This window comes from Dasypus novemcinctus, chromosome 7 (assembly GCF_030445035.2).
Source record: "Dasypus novemcinctus isolate mDasNov1 chromosome 7, mDasNov1.1.hap2, whole genome shotgun sequence".
NCBI classification, from domain to species: Eukaryota; Metazoa; Chordata; class Mammalia; order Cingulata; family Dasypodidae; genus Dasypus; species Dasypus novemcinctus.
Window position 1 is genome coordinate 35799274 of NC_080679.1, and position 18709 is coordinate 35817982.

The window sequence follows — 18709 nt, forward strand, 5'->3', positions numbered from 1 at the left end:
GTGAAGACCACTAGGGAATCTTTCTCTGTTTCTCACCATGAGAACCCTATGATATTAATGGAGAGAAGCCTCCAAAAGCGTGGGACAACCCTAAGACTGAGGCCCTCAAGAGTTTCTTCCTTACAGTTCCACACTCAGCCTCCAGCAATTTCTCAAAATTGTCACTGAAGTGTTTCTACAAGTTTATGTCTCCTGCAACTTCTGCTTCTGGTAAGCAGATCTCTGTTGCTTTCTCTGGATGCACCTTTCTCTCCAGACTTCAGAGTGATGGTTTCACCGGCAACATCAATTTTGACAAGAAAAGTCATTGATTTTTAGTATGCCCAGGTTTTTGTTATTGTTGTAAAGATAGGATTGACAAGTTACATGCTCTTTATATGTTGGAACTTAGGAGTTGTACCCTCAAGCACTGATGTTCCAACCTTCTTTCCTTGATTAAGAAAAACTCCAATCATATGACTGTCATAAGGCAAATTTTCTCAAGTTCATGTCTCATCTGAAAAAAAATCATTTTATTCATTCTACTTTGCTTACATATAAAGTATTATAGAAAAATTTAAGTGATGCAGAAAAAGAACTTTAGTCACTGTCTTCTGTTGTTTTGTTTTTATCGACTTTAACTTCCGAGACGTATTTTGTCACAAGGATGTTTTCATGAATTCTGGTTTAAAAAAATCTCTGACCTCAAAATGTTTCTGTTCAGATGTCCCTCTTTCTAACACTGACTTTACAGGCTGATATAAGCTGCTGTTGGGGGCACTAGTTTGTGATTTTTCAAACCAGACTTCTATAGGGTGCTCTCAAACAATACCTGCCTATTGCTGCAATCTCAGGTTAATCATTTGCTTGAGTTGTTTCGTATATTCCATATCAGAATACCATCCTGCTTTACATTCAGTGGGATGAGATGTCTTCATGGAGGTGAAAGGAATTGGATTCATTAAATGCCCAGGAAGTTTGAACCATTGCAAGACAATAAAAGAAGAAAACAAATGAAAAACGCCACTTCCTTCTTAATACTCCTGTTACTATCAACCTCCCTCTGCCTGCGCTATTAGGGCCCAGACCTACAGTGTTTGAGCAGAGAAGAGGAGTGGCCTCCATTCCAGTCATATATAGGCAATGGCTAGCTCCAAAAATTTTGCAGTATGGCTTAGCTTTTATAGCATATACTTCAAAATATTTTCCCTGTCTTAAATTTATTTCCCAACTCCTCCTTTCATTGTGAAATACAACTAATTTTTTAAAAAATATAATCTTAACAAAGTCTATAAAAGGTAAAACAAATCACAAAAATATTTAATACTTATTCTTTTGTTTTATGTATTTGACAAATTATTTTAAGAATACTTCTGGGAGTTTCCACAGTATGGCTTTAGAGAAAAAATGCATTAGGAGTAGAGGCTTTTTCCACCCATATGTAGTAAATATGGTCAATGATTTAATTTAAATAGGCATTGCCTATGCTATGGTAGCACAAAACAGCCTCATTTTTAATCTTTGGGCTTTAAAAGATAGATTCTAAAACATTGTACTTATTGAATTCTCCTTACCTTTGCTGATACAAGAAAATGAATGTTTTTTAGTTTCTTTAAGAAAAAAATTGGTTTGGTTTATTAAAATGACAGTATTTAGTGGTTTCAGAACTGAAGCTCTTGGTTAGCTATTCATTGACAAGCTTACAATACAACTTTTTTTGTAATTATTGTTTCTTCTCAATGTATTTCCACCTGAGGGAAATAGAAAAACAGTAATTACTGATTTTGTGGGAACTGGGTCCTGTGTAGACAAAATAAATAAATAAAGCAAATAAACAACTACAATAAATCATGTAAGACTACCACAATCATTTACCAGGACTTCCACAAAAGCCTCCTCGCATCCGCAGTAGTTCCCCACAAATTCAAGGTACTTTGGTTAAATGGAAAATCTAATCATATCTACCCCCAATTAACAGTAAGAATTTATTTTGCTTAGTATTAAATCCTCATTGGTGTAGGTGATTGATAAATACTTGTGAATGACTGACAAAAGCCATAGCAGAACAGTTCTCATTCACTTTTTTTCTAGCCTGAATTATCAAGTCTAGTTAAAACTCCTAGTGCAAGTGACCTTGTGTCAAGAGTAAGATTTTATTCATTATCTTAATGTATAAACCTTGAGTTATTATAGAAACAGAATAACTATTATAGTTGTATAGTCCATAAAATTATCAGCAAATCCACACTACCACCCAACACAGAGATACTAGAAGATATTAGTAATATCTTCTATTAGTATAATATTCTAATAGAATAATATTCTTATTGAGTGTCAACATACTGCTTTTCATTGTAAATGTGTGCAGTTAAATGTAGGATTCCTCTAGTATTAAAAGAAAAAAAAAAGGCCTCTCCTTTGGTTACAACAAACTCCTGTTCCAGAAAAGTATATGTTTTAAAATTTAAGAATTATATTTATGCCATTGTCTAAAGTATTCAAAAATAAAGAATATGTATCTTAATAAAATGACAAATCATAGATTTTTTTTTTAGCTAGACACAACTTTTTTTCCACTCCTAGGGGACTCAGGATGAAAACTAAACTTCTGAATGCTAAAAACATAATTTGTGATAAATTCAGAATTTGATTCTATATACACATATACTGTTTTTATTTTTTATTTAGGTTTCCATTCTGCTATTACAGCCAGGCAACATACATACACTCACATACACTTATTTGTTAGAAAGCCAAGTTGGCTGCACATATCAATCAATCATTTTTATTATGGCTGCACATATCAATCAATCATTTTTATTATAGCCTAGTGGAACTTTGGCTAGGAATACCCTATAATAGTACTTTTTATCAAGGGTTTTCTGAAGGAAGCCAGAACTAGTTTGTGGCTTTTATTAGAGATCATAAATATTTGACAAGTACAAACTAGAGTTAAAACATATAAATAGACATGGTATCAATATATCCATCTTACTCCAAGAATATAATGTTAGGTATACCATATTTGGTTTATGAGTCTATTGTTGATGGTCATTGGGACTAAAAAAATGTTTTTGTTATTATATACAGTAAGATTGTGGATATTCATGCACAAATCAAATGTAAGAGCATCTCTAGCATGTAGGACTAAGAATGGAATTATTCAGTCATGGCCTAGACACATTTTAAAGTTTACTAAGGTATTGGCAAGTTTTTTTTCCAAACTCATTGTACCAATTTGAATTCCCATCAATAGTATATAAGAACTCCTGATATTTGCCACTTGCCTTTCTACAAAAAATGTATGTTACTTGAATTAAAATTTAAAAAATACATAGGGCTGTACAATACAAACAGTGAACTTTAGTATAAACCATGGAATATAGTTAACAGTACAATTATAATATTCTTTCATCAGTTATAACAAATGTATCACACTAATGCAAGGTGTTAATAATAGGAGGGGTTCCTGGGAACTCTGTATTTTCTGCATGGTTTTTCTGTAAACCTACAACTTCTCTAATTTTAAAAAATGAAAAGATATATTGTGAAATTTCTGGTATTAGTAATTTATATTCAGACTGATATTCCATTTAGTGGCGGCTCTATAATATATTAAGCCATTCTCATATTGAAGAACATTTAGGTCACTTTCTACTTTTTGCTGTGACAAGACAATAGTTCTGTAGGACAGATGCCAAGAAGAAAAATCAATAGAACAATTAATATGCATGAATGTTTTAAAAATAAGAGTCCCAGATTCACAAAGGAAAAGTGGCACAGCCAGGATTTTAACTGAAATTCATCTGATGACAAAGCTTGTTTACCTTTCATTACACCACACTATGGGACAAGATCTCAGCTGAAAACTGGAGAACTGTCTGCAGATATCTGGAGTCCTCTCTCTGTACAGTTTTCTCCTCTCTGGTACTCTTCTCTGTGAACTGGAGATGCCTTACTCTTGTGGGCCTTCTAGACTCACTTCTGTCTCCTCAACTCTGGGATACTATGGGACTCCACCTGGGTACCACCTCATATACCATAATTCAAAAACTCACTTTAAGCAGCAAAGTGGGGCAACCATAGGACTCACTTCATTTGTTCCCCATCTCTCAAGGATCACTGTCCTTCATTGCCTGATGTCCAATATCTTAAAAACCATTGTTTCATATACTCTATCCAATTTCTTAGTTGTTTCAGGTTGTATGGTATCCTCATTTGTTAAGTGTTGCTAAGGAAAATATTACACAATTGGTTGTCTTAAACAACAGACATTTGTTTTCTCATGGTTTTGGAGACTGGACATCCAAATCAAGGTATTGGCAGAGGTTACTTTCTCTAAGAGTCTGTAATATTCTTGCACTTTTCTGTCACATCACATGGCAAGCTCTCTCTCTTTTTCCATGATTCTGTTCATCTGATTTCTGCTGACTTCTGGCTTCTGACTTTTGGCTTCTTCTGACTCACTGCCTCTGAATTTCCTTTGCATATAAGGACTCCACTCATATGGATTAAGTCCACCCTGATTCAATTTGACCTTATCTAAATAGCATCTTTGAAGATCCTATTCACAAAAAAAGCCCACACTTTCACAAATGATAACATCTGTAAAGGTCTTATTTACAATTGAGTTAACACCCACATGTTCACTTGACCATGTCCTTTGAGGGAGAAATGATGCAGTCCCCAACTGAGGATAAATCTGTCCCCTTTAAATATTCTTGGCCAGAAGTACAAGAATTACTTTTGAGTACCAGTATGGGAAAGATCCAAGTCATTGTGGGGTAGTTAAGAAGAAAAAGAAATCTCAGATTGATCTGAGAAAATTTAAATTTACTTTCTATGTCTGTTAAGACATGCAAAGGTGCTAGTAACCCAACACCGAGCTCGCACTTAAATAATAAGGAAATTCATTGTCTCTTGTCATCTGAAAAGTCCAGAGGTAAAATAGTCTTCACGGTTGTTTATTGTAGTGGCTCAGTGATGTCAGCCAGGATCTGGGTAATGTTTTCTTTTTTTCTCTGTCTCTCCAACTCTCTTCTACCAAGTCTACTTCATCCTAAGGTTTCTTCTGCCTACTTAGAAGATTGCCACCTACAGCTCCCAGGACTACATGCTTTATCTTCCACATCCAGAGAAAGATATATAGCATCTCTCTCCCAACCAGCTTTAGTTCCATATATATATTAAATCAATCACTATGGTGAATGGGGTGGAATTATGCTGATTTCCTTAATTCTCTAGTCCCATGCTTAACCCACTCCTCCCATGCTCTCTGTATAAAGACTGTATTGGGGCTTGGTTTTTGCCCTCAAGTCCACCAGGCCCAGCCAGCCATAATAAACTTCCTTCCCATGAAGGTCTCGAGTCCTGGCTTTCAATACCGTGATCATAGAATCCTCCATGATGCCACAACATTTCTGGGGGCTTATTCAGGATCGCTGAGAAAGTCAGAGCCAGTAACATTTAGTTGCCCCTCTCGGATCCCCTGTGGAGACAAAGAGGATCCTGGCGAACCCCCTGCCCAGGTGCCCCTGGACTCTCTTAGTCCAGTATAAGGCAGCAGGCTCTGCCAAGGCCTTCCTGGGGAACTGGGGATGCCAAAAGGTGTGGAGGAGACCCTGGGAATGAAGTAGAGGAATGTTGCACATCAGACAAGTAAGGCCCCTGGGGGCGTAGGGAAAGCCTGACACTGGAAGTCAGAAGGGGAGTCTGATCACCTCCCAGGAAGACCTGAGTACTCCCAAGAGGAAAGGAAACTGTCTTCTCCAGGTCTGAGAAAGAAAGGGCAGGAGGGTGGATGGTTGTGTGCATGTGACTGAGAAGTGAGAACATGTGAGACATAAAGAACCTTTGCAGGGTGAGTGAGGAGTCCCAATCCATGGTTCCATGGTAACCTCATATGGTAAAAGGCAGTGGAGGAACTCTGTCAAGGGCCCTTCATCCAAGATGGGAGTTTATACCATCCTGCCATACTAAGAGGTGCCCTAAGTCCCTATGAGGAAAACAACCAGAGATGGACAAAGCAGAAGGCTGAACATGTGTTGCACAGTGCTGTGGGGAGCCACTCGCTGTGAGGTCTGTTTACAGCCTCCAACTACATGGCGGAGTTCACAAAGCTGCCCTGTCATTTCCTTATTCTTCTCCTCCCTGCTTCTTTGTTCTCCCCCTCCCGCCACTACTCAGGTGACCACAGCAATACGCATGCGCAAGGTGCGAAACTCTGCAGACCCTATGCGAACTGTCGGCCAATCCCCTCTTTGGACGTCTGCCACCCACAAGACCAGCCTATCACCTATGTACACGTTACCCTCCCTCTCTATATATCCCCGTGTTTTACCCCCAATAAACGAGGCTTGATCAGAACCCTGTCTTGCCTCCATTCTTCTCTCGGCTCCTGCCCCACCCTGCTTCTTCCCACAGGCCCCTGGACTCACCCCCGCCAGACCCGAGCAAGTGGCCCCCAACGTTGTGGACGGGACCCGGGGAAGAAGCAAGCCGACACAAAGGAAAACCTGCACAGGTGGTTTTTGTAAATAAGGAAGACCTGAGAATTCTTAGGCGGAAGACCTGAGCCTTTAGCTTGGGTGGAAGACCCAGGCCATTGGCCTGGGCGGAAGACCTGAGCTTTCAGCTTGGGTGGAGGAGACCTTCAGGGGACTGCCTGTTCCCTAGAAGACGTCTTGGTAAGTGATCGGCTACAATGGGTCAGGGCTCCTCTAGTAATAGTTCCCTTTTCCTATCTGGCCTGCAGGCTGCGCTTAAGACGAGAGGAGTAAAGGTTAATGTTAAAGAACTCTCTAAATTCTTTGCCTTCCTCCAAGAAATTTGTCCCTGGTTCCCCCAAGAAGGTACTATTGATGAGGGATGGTGGCGCCGTGTAGGTAACACCTTACAAGACTTTTACAAAACCTTTGGTCAGGGGTCCCCGTTACTGCTTTCAATTATTGGTCTGTAATTAATGAGCTCCTAGCCATGTGCCATTCCTGTCCCCAAGTGGTTGAAGTAGTAAAACAGGGCGAAAAGGCTCTTAGTCCGCCACTTTCTCTTTCCCCTCCTATACAAGATAATGAAGCCCTCTGCCCTCAGCCCTCACCTCCTTTTCCTCAGGCTGCAAGAACTTCTAGCTGCTCCAGTTCAGTCTCCATCACTATACATAGTGATGGTGAAAGTTTCCCTTCCGCCAACGAAGGATATAGCTCAAACTTACGTCCAAAACCTAAGACTACACCCTCAAAAAGTACTCCCCCTGCTTCCCAAGCTCTGGCTCCTTTAGACAATCAAATAACTCATTATCCCCCTCTAGACACTGGCTAAAACCGCCAGAGCCTAACTCTCTCACTGCCACGCCTACTACACCTCCCTTTTCAGCTCCGCTTATTAACTCTTTCACTGCTGCGCCTTCTACACCTCCTCTTTCAGCTCCACTTACTGCAATTGTCCTTAATCACCACCCATTCACTCCTCTTCACTTCTTTCCAGTAAATTACCACAATGAGATTCTCCTCCCTTTTAGGCTCCTTGGCATCATAAAACCATTGCTCACCTTCCTAAAATGATTCAAAAATATAGTCTTAATAGCCCCTGTGCTCATGTGTTATTAAACAGCATTTCTCATGCTCACAATACACCTACTGATTAGAAAAATCTAGCCCTTCCTATTTTAACCCCCTAACATTTTATTACCTAGAAAGCTCTCTATTATAATAAAGCCAAATGTGTAAGTACCCACACATTACTAAGGGAATAACAGTCATTCCCCCAAGCATTTTCAAATGTGAGGAGCAATAAACCCTTCCAAAATTTCAGGCTAGCTGTCCCCTCCCCCCACTTTGAACAATGTTTAACCATAACTAAACTAATAACAATGTTTCCAAGTACCAGCTTGCATATTACAGGCAACATGGATTCCAGAAGAAATCTTAAGAAGTAATATTTAAAATGTCATATAATGGAGAGCTTAAAAGCAGCTATACCAAGAAAGTAAGAATTATGAGTAGATTGTAAATAAATTGTATGTTTCTGTTAATGTGTTGTAATTGTTTTGTGTTTGTCTGTCTGTTCATTCAATGTCAGTGTATATTGTGATACCTCCGGATGGTAAATATAAATTAGTAGAAATTTTTAAAAGAGCTCTATTCAAATGGCCAAAAATTAAATAAGCGCTTATATTAATACTTAAGTTTATTATATTAATACATAAGTTTAAATGTTAATAAGATATCTACAATGATAAAAATTGTAAGTCTTGATTAACAAAATTACTATGCCTTTTCATAAAAAATGGTTCTTGCCTAGATTGAAATGAATAACTTATATTTCTTCACAGGATAATATGAAGAATGTAAAACTTAAATGAATATTTGATTAAAAGTTTGTGAAAATGCTAACTGAAATTTAATAAGTTTTGCAAAAAGGCGTACTTTATCCTAAAGTAGGATGGCTAATTTTTCATAAACTCTTGAAACTTAATTTCATGTGGCAAGTTGTAGGAGGTATTGTGATAACTTTAAGTAAGGGAAAGTGTTCTGTAAAGATAAAATTTGTCTTAAAATGATATAATTATAGTCTATATGGTTATAAATAATTATAAAAGGTCTTATGAAGCATTGTTTACATTAAAGTGTTTAAGTGGCTAATTCCAAAAGGTCATTATTAAACAAACCTGAATTAATAATAATAATATAATAATAATAATAAAAGGTAATTTTATTACAGGAAAGATTGGCAGCAACCAGCCTCCCCTGCCAACTTGCTTCTAGAAAACTGTTTCTGATATTGCATGCTACTAAGTATTTAAAGTAAAGAAAAGTTCATTATTTCAATAAGCTTGTTTAGTGTTCACGGTATTATGTTATAACAAGTTTGCTTGATAACTTCATATGTGGGCTATATGAATGTGTTTTTATTATTAAGGAAACAGGAAATGATTTTGTCCTAAGATAAAATGATTGGCTATTAAGAAAGAGTAAAATATGGAACAAAACCTGACTGAATACTAAAAGTGCAGAAGGTTTGTGGAAAAAGGAATTTTTATAGTTAAAGTTGAATAAGATTTGATGGGTCTATCTATAATATTTTAAAGGCTTTAATATCAAGTAGTATGCTGATGAAAAGTTAAAAATTTTTATTCTTTCTCAAGGCCTCTCATCATTAATCTGTTTTGGTAAAAGTTCTTATCCTCAATAGTCAGTATACAAAGAATTCTGTCTTATCAAAATAGCTTCTTGTGCTTCTTGTGCTTATCATTTCCTCAGTGTTCCAAGAAGGAAAGTTTAATCTCTTTTAAAGGAACATAATGTTCAAAACTACTTTCTCAAAACCAAATCCTGAACAGTGGCCTTTTATTCCAAACTAATTATAAGAGATTTGTTCTTTTACCTTAAAAGAAAAATTAGAGTAATAATTGAGTTCATTTAATTTGTTATAAGTTAAATGAAAGGTGTTTTAAAGTGTTACAAAATTAACAAGTTTTTCTTTCCTTTAACCCTCTATTAATTAAAGTCGTATGAATAAAAGGTTTCTATAAATGCTTAAAAGTGTATAAAGTTACCAATATTTCAGCATAATATTAAAGAGAAGTACAGTGTGGTTATTCATGGTTTTAATTATTATAACAGGGTATGTGTCACAGAAACAACCTCTTATCATAGATTAAAGTAACAACATAGTATGCAGCAATCCCAAACACTGCTAGTTTGTTGCAAAAAGTTAAAGCCCAGCTGTATTGCTATCACTTTGTTTTAAAACTTGCTAAGACTTTCTTTAGTGTCTTCTTACACAAATCAAGCCAGCTGCATTCCTCTATCTATAAAAAACCCAACAATAAACTTTTGCAGTGCTTTTCAAGGCTATGTGCATAGCCCAACCATCTTGTACAGTATTTACTGATAGTAATAGTAATGGAAAAGCAGCATACGTTACTTCTCAAAAGAACAGGTTTGACAAACTCCTTATTTGTCTGCTCAATGCACAGAGCTTTCAGCCATCATTAAAGTTTTACAAATGTTTTAAGAGCCCTTGAACATTTTCTCTGACTCTAAATATGTAAGTCTTACTGTCAAGCATATTAAAACAGCTCATATCTTTGCTACTGATGAGTTATCTCAACTTTTCACTGACTTGCAACATCTCATCAGGTTAAAACAGCATCCTATTTACATAACTCACATACACTCTCATACCTCTTTGCCTAGTCCTATGACAGCAAATAATGCTCGAGCCGATTTATTAGTAGGGTGTTTACAAGGTGCTCATGATTACCATGCTCTAACTCACATTAATGCTAAAGGCCTGCAAAATAAATATAAAAAGTTAATAAAACTACAGGCACAAAAAATTATTCATGCTTGTCCTACTTATGAACCACTAACAGTGGTGCCTTTTCAGGCTGAAACTAATCCCAGAGGCCTGACTCCTAATCAGTTATGACAGATGGATGTTACTCACATACCATCCTTTGGTAAATTACAATATGTTCATGTTTGTATTGACATTTATTCTCATTTTTTGTGGGCCACTGCTCAAAGTGGGGAACGGTTTCATCATGTTCACTCACACCTCTTGTCTGCTTTTGCTGTAAGGAGATGCCCTCTGAAAATTAAAACTGATAATGGACCTTCTTACATTAGTAAGTCCTTTGAATCTTTGTTTAAAATATGGTATTGAACATGTTACCAGCATTCCTTATAATCCTACAGGTCAAGCCATAGTTGAATGCAGCCGTCATACCCTAAAAACTATGCTTTTAAAACAAAAAGGGGGAGATAATGGTATTATGACACCAAAAGATTAATTAGCAAAAGCTTTATTTACTTTACATTTCTTAATGTTTATAATTCATTAACACCTGTGGAATGTCACTTAGAAAATGTCAAACATCTACAGTAGACACAAGAAATGAAGATCGACCAATATTCTGGAAAGATATTTTAAGCAATGAATGGAAAAAAAGGCAGGATTAAAGTAAGGGGGTGAGGCTATGCTCTTATCATTTCAGAAAATGGAGAACAAATTTAGTTATCTGCGAAAAGGATTAAACCCCAGAATGAAGAGATGGAGTCTTCTACAACTTCTGATGATGGTGATTGTAAGTAACAAGGAAGCTGCCAGTAATTACACTTATTAGGTCTATATACCTAACCCCCCATTACTTAGAGTATTAAACTGGAAAAATCCATTCTTTCATATATATCTGAATAAAACCCATATATTCCCTATACCAATTGATAATTGATTGCCAATTAAACCCTATAAAGAAAAAGAATCGATAATCTCATATTACCATTTGATTATCAACCCTTATGCATTAGTAACCATCCTTCCTGTATGTAGGTTAAAAATCAGGCCATAATTATCTTTAAAAATAGTAATACTCAGTTTATTGTGACTTTATTTCCCTCTTCCAATTTATTCATGACCAAAAATCCTAATTATGATTGTCCACAAAAAGACAGTAGGGAGAAAGAAGGATGGCAAGAGTGCCATATAGGAAGAGGATCTGTCATTTTTAATGATTCCTATGGAATAGTGTGGCAAAGTGCCCCTATGGGGAGTCCCATTGAATATAATGACAGATTTATTTGGCATGGTCTAAATAGTAAAGGATAAAAAAAAATAATTTTTACTAAAAATTATTTTTGGAAACAGAAAGGGAAATGGATCCCTTCTCCATGGTGTAATATTACATCTATACACAAGCAGAAGAATCTGTGGAAAGTTTTTCTAGGAATAGCTCCTACTATAGAATGGATTGGGAATAATAGTAAGAATGGTCAATATCTGCATTTAAATCAAATTCATCATCTTCAGGCATGTGTAAGAGATCCTTATATGTTTGTGGTTGGAAAATTAACTATAACCCAAAAATGCTCTATTCTATAAAAATGAGGCCTTGCATCCTAGTAGCCACTGCCCCGCAACTAACATACTATGGAGAAGGCAAACTAAAAATTTTACTATCCCCATCTGTGTCAAAGAGAGCTGCCTTCCTCCCTATATTGGTAAAAAATTAGCCTCACAGGTTCAGTTGCTGCAGCTGCCACAGCACGTGGTGCTCTTGGTCATGGCCTCATCAGCTTGCAATACTTTAAATAACAACAACAAATTAGCCTAGAATCCAGTGCGCAGTCTCTTGACTTTCTGCAGCGGCAACTAACATCCCTCGCCCAAGTAGCCTTACAAAACCGTAGGGCCTTCAACTTACAGCTAAAAAGGGGGAATGTTAAAAAATTGCGAGAATTGCGGGGGGGAATATTGCCCTCCCAATCAACCTCCTCCTCATCTGCCTGGCTCACCTCCCCCCTCGTAACGTGGCTAGGTCCCCTCCTCAGCCCTCTAATCGCTCTTCTTTTAATCTGTGCATTTGCACCTTGCCTCCTTAAATTTCTCCAAGAAAGGATGAAACAAATCTCTGCCCACATGATGTATCTTGCAGCTGTTCGTCAATACCAGCCTGTCCCGACCGAAGAACAACCAACCTTTGAAAATGCAAATCTCTTATGTTGCCTTTGCCAACTTGTACTCTAATAGCATTTTATTGCCTGTTTTCCCTGCCCACGGTCACAACTGCTCCTATCACAGCTAACCCTTCTCTGTTTAATTAATATTGCTGAACAGCTTCGGCAAGGAAAACAGCTTCTGTGAGGAGTTTAGTGGCTCATACGAGCAGCGGGTGCCCTGGCCAAACAAGACCAGGGCGAGTGTGACCTCACCCACTAATCTCAGTACATCATGCATGTCATACGCAGTGTAGAGCTCCCCGCTATAGCTTACTTGTCGCTGAGGCGCTGGTCTGGTTAGCCAATGACAGGCAACTGGGTTGACCCATCAGTAAACCTAAGACAGGGACGTGGCCTTTCGCTGCCACGATTCCCAATGACGGGTAAGACTGATCACTTAGCGGGTGCAGCCCCGACCTAAGACAGGCACAGCCCCCCTCAGTACGGGAGCACCTTGCAGCCGCACGTCACCACTGAGTATAAGCCCTGCCCTAATGTGAACCATCTCCAGCTGTTCTTTTCTTCAGTTCATAACATATTAAACAGAGAAGGGGGGCCTGTGGGGAGCCACCCGCTGTGAGGTCTGTTTACAGCCTCCAACTACATGGCAGAGTTCACAAAGCTGCCCTGTCATTTCCTTATTCTTCTCCTCCCTGCTTCTTTGTTCTCCCCCTCCCGCCACTACTCAGGTGACCACAGCATTATGCATGCACAAGGCGCAAAACTCCGCAGACCCGGTGCGAACTGTCAGCCAATCCCCTCCTTGGACATCTGCCACCCACAAGACCAGCCTATCACCTATGTACACGTTCCCTTCCCTCTCTATATATCCCCGTGTTTTACCCCCAGTAAACGAGGCTTGATCAGAACTCTGTCTTGCCTCCATTCTTCTCTCAACTCCTGCCCCACCCTGCTTCTTCCCACAGGCCCCTGGACTTGCCCCCGCTGGACCAGAGCACAGTGCTGACACAGGGTGGGAACACACAAAGTAGGACCCCGCTAGATTGCATGCTGAAAACCTTTACCCATGTTTTCACCTTCCTACTTCTTGCCACTGAATTTCTCTTTACAGGTTTGTGTTAGAGTGCTTTGGAATGTTTTAAAAATATTTAATAAAAATAATAACACCACAAATTAGCATTTGGTTTTCCTTTGCTAAGAAAGTGAAGGTTTGGTGGTAGTGGGAGAGGTTTCATGGTTTATAGTCCCACTCCCTTGCTCCCTTTAAGGGGAAGCCTGCTGCATTTTTGTGCCTTTATTTTGTCTGTTCTCGCTCTCTCTTTCTGCCTCCATGGGGAATGAGGCATTAGTACCCCAGTACACCCCACTAGAATGTATCCTGAAAAATTGGTCTAACTTTGGGGGATCTTGGTTACAGAAAAATAATTTATTTTTGTAATGGAGGTTGGTCTATATATAGATTAGATGATAGAAAAACTTGGCCAGAAATAGGTCTTCAAATTTTAATACTATATTGCAATTAAACTTGCAATTAAACTTAAACAGAGAAAAAAAAGGCAAAAAGTCCCATGTATTCAAATCTTCTTTGAGTTGTAGAAAAATAAAGATACCAGAAGTTGTGAGTTAGTGCTATGTGAGTCCCCTTTAGTCCCAGTCAAAGATCTTAAAAGCAATAAAAATAAAAAATGTGAAATGATGGAAAGCTTGGAAATAACCATACCAAAAGAGTAAAAATTATGAATCAAATTAGCAAACTTTAAATTTCTGTTGTTGTATTTTAACTCTTTTGTGTTTGCCTGTTTGTTCAGTATTTGTCTGTCTGTTCAGTGTATATTTTCATACCTCTGGATGGTAATATTAAATTATGTGGAGTGGTGAACTTTAGTCAGACTAGGACTCTGGAACACCAGATCAATCGACTAAAAAAGTATTTTCTCATTCTTCCTAAAGTAATGGGCACAGTCTCAAGCATACTGGCAAACTCCCCATAGGAGTCTTTTCTCAGGAATCAGGAAATTCTGCCACTGCTGGTCCATGTGGCCAGAATATAGCCAAAAACAGCTTCTGTATAAAACACTGAATTCCAGTTAAACCAGTGTAGAACAGAAGACAGATAAATCTGAGGCCCAGAAACCTCATGTCATGTCACCTTAAAAAATAAGGAAATATACCTCAAACTTTTCAGTTTAAACTCAGTTGTACCTATAAAAGATGTGAATAGTGATCAAGATAAAGAAAGCTCATATACCATCAATTAAGATCAAAGATTTCCTAAAAATACTAAAGGTAAAAAATTCTCTCTTCTGTTTCAATCTGTGCTTAACTCTGTGTTGAACTTTGAAATCTGCATTTAACTGTGTCAGTTTGCTTATGCCTAGGAAATCAGATTTTGGGTTCACCTGTAGAAATTGGATAATGGTGAAGGTAACCTAAAACTGAATCTTTAAATGTCAATACTGTCTTGCTAGTGGATTTAATACATAAATCACAAGTAAAATTTATTCAATTGCTGGAAAAGCAGGGAAACTTCACACAGTTGTTGCTGATAAAATTCTTGTGGCTCAGTTAATAAAAGTACTCAATTCACACTAAGGTAAAAACTTACTAGAAATTGTAATTAAATTCTAAACTGACCTTACCTTTGTCTATGGTCACTTCAGGTTTGGCCTCCCCCCTTGCCTTTGCTTATAGTTATTTCAGAGTTAAGATTATTTATAGATTCCTTTACATTATAAAACAGCAGAAGGATAATAACTAAAATTATATTTGGGTAAATTTAGACTAACAGCCTCTGCACCCCTGTCTCAGGAGAAAACAAACTTAAGACATCCCTGTCTCCTGTCCTATGGTTCCTGAGCTTTAATAGCCTCAGTGAGTATACATATAATTAGTATTATTCATCCAAAGTCTGCTAAAGCCAAAGTAAAATATAAGGCTCAAAAACAAAAGAAAATTTTATGAAAGCATTGGGAACATTTTGATTATAAGCCATTAATTAAGAAACAAAATCTTGTGCAAAAGTGCATGGTCATAGTGCAAATTAAAGGAAACACTTCAATACTTCAAGCAAGTCCTTGTGGAAGCACCAAGCCTTGGGCAACCAGACATCAGCAAACCATTCTACCTCCCTTTATATGAAGCCACAAAGGGGGAAAACCATGAACCCCTAGTCTGGGAAAGCCCACAAAGGAAAACCTTCAAGGAGATCTTTCAAATGTTGTTTTACAGTTAAACTTATTTGGTAAAAAATGAAAGTTTTAAGTAATTTTATGTTGTATTTCAGTGTCAAACTATTCATGTCTGCCTATTTGCTCAGTGTATATCTTCATACATCATGATGATAATATCAAATTGACAAATAATTCATAAAAGAGCATTATTCAAAATGTTCATATAGAAATCTAAATATAGTAAAAGGATTTTCCTGAGCTCTTTGACCTACCCAGCCCCCAGACCCCTCTTTTTTCAAGGGCTCTGAGGGAGAGGCCAGGTGTAACAGAATAAAACTCTGCTAAGCAGAAATAATTAAAAATCAGTTTGTCCTCATAAGTTCATGTTTAATGAAATTAAGCTAAAAAGAAAAATGTAAATTTGTCCCCTTTTAAATGGATAAAGTAAATTTCATTGGTTGCTAACTGTAATTTAATAAGCTTATCCTAAGTTAAAGTAACCAGTCTATGTGATAGTGGTAAATTATAAAGAATTTGAAAAGCATCTTTTAAACTAAAGCATTTAAGTGGCTAGTTCTAAGAATCCATTATTAACTAGAAACCTAAATTGATGTTAACAGCAAAAAGTAACTTCATAACAATGAAACCTGTCTGGAAGTCACCTCAATGTGCGTATTCAAGTGGTGATAATGAAAGGTACCTGGATTCCATTGGGAATCTTCAGTTTTCATTTTAAAAATGGAAAAAGTAGTTTGTCCTCTACTGCTAAAGTAAAATACCTGTGTAATTAACATTTCATGTTAAAAGTGTAACAGTAAGAAGCAAAGTACTAAAACATTCACATTGCATTGAAAATTTTTAAAAAGGTGTATAAAATTTGATTTTTATCTCTTGAGATAGACTTCAACATTATCAAATTCTCTTGTGCATCAAACCAGGCCTTGAAAACACTGCAGGTTGCCTCTTCATATGTGTTATTGGCTAGGTTGGTCAATGACCCCTAAAACAATAAATGTATCTACTACATCTCTGGTTGTGCTCCTGAAGTCAATGGAAACTACACTGCAGTTTCAAACTCCTGCAGCAGCCAATGATGATTTGGTACAGCCATATGTACAAAGGATATCACCTCCAAACTGGTACTGTTTCATAGTGCCAAAAAGTGCTATGCACCAGGCTAATGGAATACTGAAACTACTTTCCTAGCCGCTCTCTAAGGTTAATGGTACTGCAGCTTGCTCACTGTGTAAAGGACATACCAAGTGGAGCAATGAGTAGAATTTAAGCACAATTGGCACTGTGGCCTGCTCCCATGGAGAGATAACATGTAAAGTATAGCAAGCCTGAACCTTAAATCTATAAATTGCAGATCAAAGAGAAACTTATGGGTTGAGAAGCACATTAACTAGTATTAAGTTCTGTACCTATATCCTATTCCCTCAATCTTCTAATAATTATGGTGATATCCCTATTAGATCATATGCAGAAGGGTATTGAACATGTTAAAAGTCCTGGTAAACTTCATCTTCTGAGTAGTTAATGAACATGTATATAAGATAAAGAAATGGCCACTTTGCCTGAAAGCAGTGGGGCCAACAACACTTTTAATTGAAAAAGTCACCAAACTAACTTGGGAGCAACCTTTCACAGTCTTCACCCCACACCAGGTGAAGAATGTGCTTGAGTCCAGGGGCCACCAGTGGCTTACAGGTAGCTGGTTAATTAAATACCAGGCTAAATTACTAGAGACCCCAGAGGTGTAAATAAGGGTGTGTCAAACTCTCATCCAAGCCATGCTACTGCTGGTAGAGGGCCCAAAATCAGACCCTGAGGGGCCCTTTCTCCACTCCTGCCTTGAGACTCCTAACCAGCTTAGCCAAATTGGTTTTCAAAAGACAAAGCCTTGTAAAAACAGTAAAAATATTTACCAGGAGTTACTCAATTAAAGCCAAAAATGTAAAGAACTTTACTGTGTAGTTTTGATCACTCCCACAGCTATTAAGATTAAAGAAATGTTCAGTTTGGTTCACTAATCCTGAATGAGGCCAGCTGCCCAAGAAAGTACCAGGTCACCAAGAGCACCTGACGGGATGCATGAATACTAGTCATTGGATGGCCTAAAATACCTCTTCAAGAGACAAACTAAGTAGTGTCTATGTCAAAGTCAGCTGTCCCCTCTAACCCTAGCCCAAATGCCTATTGTTAGGGGGAGTATAAACCAAACATCCTGTTTAAAAAAAAACTTATCTGTTTTCTTCTATAGCTTAACTGAAAAGGGAGATGCTTGGAAATTTATACCTAACTCCATTATATATTAAAATTTCTAGAGTTAATCAACAGCATAAAATAACTCAAGGAAAAACACTGTTTCTCATCAACTATGGGAAAATGCAGCCTTTGCAAGCACCTGGCTTTTCTACTGTGTTTCAGTTTCCTCTTAGTGAAATTATCTATTCTCAAAATTCTAATTGTTTGTTTCATCCAGAATTGACATCTTGTTAGCCATATAAGAACTGCATCCAGCCGCACCCAAGATGCCATATCCATCTTCCTCCAACCAAGATGAAAAAGCAAAAGAGTTTTACACCTTGTTAGGTAGGGCCTGCTGACCCTAACCAGCAGGAAGTAGCTACAGGAAAAAAAAAATCATCTCCCTTCAGCATCCCTTTAAGATTAAAAGTGTCAACTCTCTGAGGGGGAAATGAAATAGGCTATGAAGACAGGGAATCAATAGACAGATCTGGAACCTGGCAAGAAGTCTACACAAACATCAATAAGTTCCAAGATGGTTGCTGGAAGACTGTCCCCAAAATTCTGCCATTTGGAAAAAGACTTCCTCTGGAAACCAGAAGAAGCCCTGGATATTCCCCAAGGACTTTATCATTGGGCCCTACTGGGAAGTTGATGAAAACAATAAGCAGCCAAAGCAGTGAGCAGCTAGAACTCCTCCCATATTCTCCTCATACTTCCCTGCTTCCTCACCTTAAACATAGCTAGGGCATATGCTTCGATAAATAATGTAGTAAGAACACAGACAACTGCCCACCTCATGACTCCAACGTTAGTGACACCAAAGCTTAACATATTTAAGCAGGCATC